This window comes from Limulus polyphemus, unplaced genomic scaffold (assembly GCF_000517525.1).
Source record: "Limulus polyphemus unplaced genomic scaffold, Limulus_polyphemus-2.1.2 Scaffold4767, whole genome shotgun sequence".
Classification (NCBI taxonomy): domain Eukaryota; kingdom Metazoa; phylum Arthropoda; class Merostomata; order Xiphosura; family Limulidae; genus Limulus; species Limulus polyphemus.
The window spans coordinates 48,981-53,040 of record NW_013670377.1 but is presented as its reverse complement, the minus strand read 5'-3'; the positions used below and the strand labels follow the sequence as shown (position 1 = coordinate 53,040).

The 4,060-nt window shown below is 32.2% G+C and overlaps 1 long non-coding RNA gene across 1 annotated transcript; it reads right to left on the bottom strand.

Annotated features, from left to right (window-relative positions):
- Nucleotides 1–909: 909 nt before the first annotated feature.
- Nucleotides 910–3,896, bottom strand: LOC111088924. The gene is made up of 2 exons (XR_002613300.1): nt 1,615–3,896; nt 910–1,567 (listed from the first exon to the last, which is right to left on the bottom strand). It is a non-coding gene; the product is annotated as an uncharacterized LOC111088924 (long non-coding RNA).
- Nucleotides 3,897–4,060: the final 164 nt, after the last annotated feature.

Below are 4,060 nucleotides of genomic sequence, written 5' to 3'. Positions count from 1 at the left end.
GTTTAAAACTTTATTTTCCTTGGCTAAAACTTAAGAGCTTAAAAAAATAATGCATGCATAGCTAGATAACCCCAAAATGCTGTTCTGGTTAACCCAAGAAAATGTTCCATGTAATGTCCATTTTAGCCATTGAAAGAAAAAGTTTTAAACATGCACGATTGTTGTGTGTGTATAATGAATATAATTACATTTCTCATATGGTGACAACTGTTTGCTCAGTTCAGTGTTTACAAATTTATTGTTTTTATTTTATCAAGACTGTATTTAATTGACCCATTTTTCTTGAATTTCATTGCTAACAATGGAAAACAAAATTCCAAATGGATATATGTATATTTATATATATTATTTTGTCACAACATTTTCAGCTTAAGTATGTGCTACAAAAAATAAAAACAATTTTAGTGAAAAGTGATTTCACATGGTAAATTTTGAAACAAGAAAAATAATTATATAAGGACTTGATATTACATGTAAACTCAACACATCATGAACAGTGACACCATGGTTCTGTAAGTTAAGTAAGAATATGACAATAATAAAAGGAAGAGTGTAGAGAAATACAAGTTGATCTACATTAAAGTGAAATTGGAATGTTAGAACAGGTTAAAATTTTATCTCTAAAAAACAGTATGCTCCTGAATATTAATGTAATCTCAACAACATGTGTGAATTTTACATACATGAAACTATTCACATTCACCTCATGTCTACAAAAGTCAATAGGAGGTTGTCTCATTAAATTAAACACTAATTCAAGTTTTAAAGAGAAGGATAACTCTCACTGGTGAAGGTGAAAATGTCATATTTTCCCAAGTACTGAATAACACTACAAGTATGTAATTTTGATCAATTTTGGTTTCATTTCCTTTAATACATTTTGAAAGGAATTTTGAAAACAGACAGATATCAAACAAAAACAACTTTATTTAAATCTTTTGTTTTCTAGCTTACAATTTCAACATGTATACACACCTTGGCAAAAACAAATTAGAAGTAAACTTGCCCATGCACTTATTATTCATCCACCAAAAATTTAGAAAATTAGTTTTAAAAAAATGACTTTCTTAATATAAAGGAAAATATATTAAAAGATGCCTTATTTCAGTTACATGAAGCAACAGATACCAATCTTTTATCGGAACACCAGAACAAGAAGCTCACGGAAAGGCTGAATTGCTAGAATTATCCATAACCTGAGAAAGCATATGTTTAATTCTAATAATCTTAAAAAATATAAGAAGAAAATAAGACCAGAAGATAATTTAAGGTCGTTTTAACACCAGCTAGTGATACTGAAATAAAGAATAACACGGCTCTCATCTCAATCATTGACCGTTTTTTTTCAATACAACAGGAAACCTATGTATATTATTCAAAATTCATAAAAAGTAATGCTAAAAAACATTATTGTTACATTAAAACTTCAAATACTGTTAAAAAGACATCAATTTCATGATGAGCTCATTATTCCTATAAAATATGGATGCAAATTATACATGTGATGTCGACTTTTGAATATTTAAAAAATTTGCTTCATAGTTCCTCTTGAACTGTTGCTAGCAACCTGATATGTACTTCTTAGTGCACTATTCAACTCTTGTTCCTACCAACCTGATATGTACTTCTTAGTGCACTATTCAACTCTTGTTCCTACCAACCTGATATGTACTTCTTAGTGCACTATCCAGCTCTTGTTCCTACCAACCTATGTACTTCTCACTGCACTATCCAGCTCTTGTTCCTACCAACCTGATATGTACTTCTTAGTGCACTATTCAACTCTTGTTCCTACCAACCTGATATGTACTTCTTAGTGCACTATCCAACTCTTGTTCCTACCAACCTGATATGTACTTCTTATTGCACTATCCAGCTCTTATTCCTACCAACCTGATATGTACTTCTTAGTGCACTATCCAACTCTTGTTCCTACCAACCTGATATGTACTTCTTATTGCACTATCCAGCTCTTATTCCTACCAACCTGATATGTACTTCTCACTGCACTATCCAGCCCTTGTTCCTACCAACCTGATATGTACTTCTTAGTGCACTATCCAACTCTTGTTCCTACCAACCTGATATGTACTTCTTATTGCACTATCCAGCTCTTATTCCTACCAACCTATGTACTTCTCAATGCACTATCCAACTCTCGTTCCTACCAACCTGATATGTACTTCTCACTGCACTATCCAGCTCTTGTTCCTACCAACCTGATATGTACTTCTCACTGCACTATCCAGCTCTTGTTCCTACCAACCTGATATGTACTTCTTAGTGCACTATCCAACTCTTGTTCCTACCAACCTGATATGTACTTCTCAATGCACTATCCAACTCTCGTTCCTACCAACCTGATATGTACTTCTCAGTGCACTATCCAACTCCTCAATAAATACATACTGTCAGCGACAGATACTTCAAGATAGCTTGTTTTCAAAAATTAAGAAAATAAATCACAACACTTTCTCAAATTATATTACAATACTGCTGGTACACTAAAAATATTCATATGATGTGGCACAAGAAACCTTACCACACTTTGATATGTGTGGCTTTGTTCTACTAAATAAGTTGTTCTACTAAGTAAGTTTGAAACAAAATCCACTTCAAATAGAAGAAAAATTGGAATTTAAAAAAATTCTTGAATCTCTTTACATGCACTTGGCACTTCAACGTTAAGTGCTTCCTAACGTGTATGTATCCATGAAAGTTGTAGTTTGTTATTACTACAATAAAAACCCTAAAACAATTTTAATGATAAAGTATTTCACCTTAAAAAACTAATCTTGTGATACACACTGCAATGGAAACTCCACAACAAAAGAGCAAACACAGGTCTTTTCATCAGATAAATAACAGCAGTTGAAAGTAAGACTTCTAAACATGCATGTCATACTACATCTAAGGAATAAGTTTTCACACAAAGTCTAACTTTCCAAACTAATGTGTGAAATACACAGTCAATGTGATCTAAAGACAACTATTTCTCTTATGTGAGAACAACTCAATTTTCATATTACCAGTATTTTTATGTTTTTGTGACATACCTTTTTATTAGCAATAAGTTTTGTGAAATAAGTCTTGGATAATGGGTTAGTTGGATATCTAACAAATATCACAACCTGTAGTATCTGAAATCGTTTGTGCTTACACTACAACACTCACATTAATTTCTACTTAATATAAGGGGGTGTCTTTGGATTTCCATCATTTCCAACTTCACTTTTATAAATGTATTGCAAAACTTCACATTCCAAAGTTAGAAAAAATCAGTGACCTGCTATATATTCTGTACAATTATGAAACACACACCTATTTTAAAACCTGAACTGGATCACAAAGTTTTAAGCCAGTATTAAAATAAAGAATAACATAAAAGTTATTGTTATTTAAACCCTAGTCATAATTTTTGGAGTGCAATGAACCCCAGGGCATTTTGTTTCAGATTAGAGGTCGAAGTTTTATATAACTGTATTGTCCCACAGGTATGACATAGAGCATAGATAAACCATATTTAAGAAATTAATGTCTACCATATTTCAAATCAATGGACCCCAAAATCGATAACATAGAACTGTTTTATTATCATCTCTTTCTTCTTTATAAATACATAAGAGAATTAAAATGGCTATCAAAGCAAGGCTTACAACAGCTGAGGCCTTAAAGGGAATTTTGGAAGACAGTGCCTCATCTTCTTTAGGCAGTGATGACCTTAAGTGACAATGATTATATTCTTTATGATCAGGCCTGCCAACAGGGGGGGTAGGGGCCTGGGCAATGAAATATGGTTATGCCGTAAAGCTCGCAAAGCATCTTTAGGCTATATCTTCATTTAATGATAAAAACCAGAGTTTTTGGCTTTTCTTTGCATATAGACGCTTGATACATTAAGAATGACTGAAATAATAATTTGAGTAATAATTAATATGTATTTGTTACTTTACAGATTTAATAGATATTTTTTGTCACTTTATTAACGTTTCTATGCTTATACTGTGAGGTAAAAACGGCTGCTGTTATGATTCTGTCTGGTTTATGAGCTCGTTGCTGT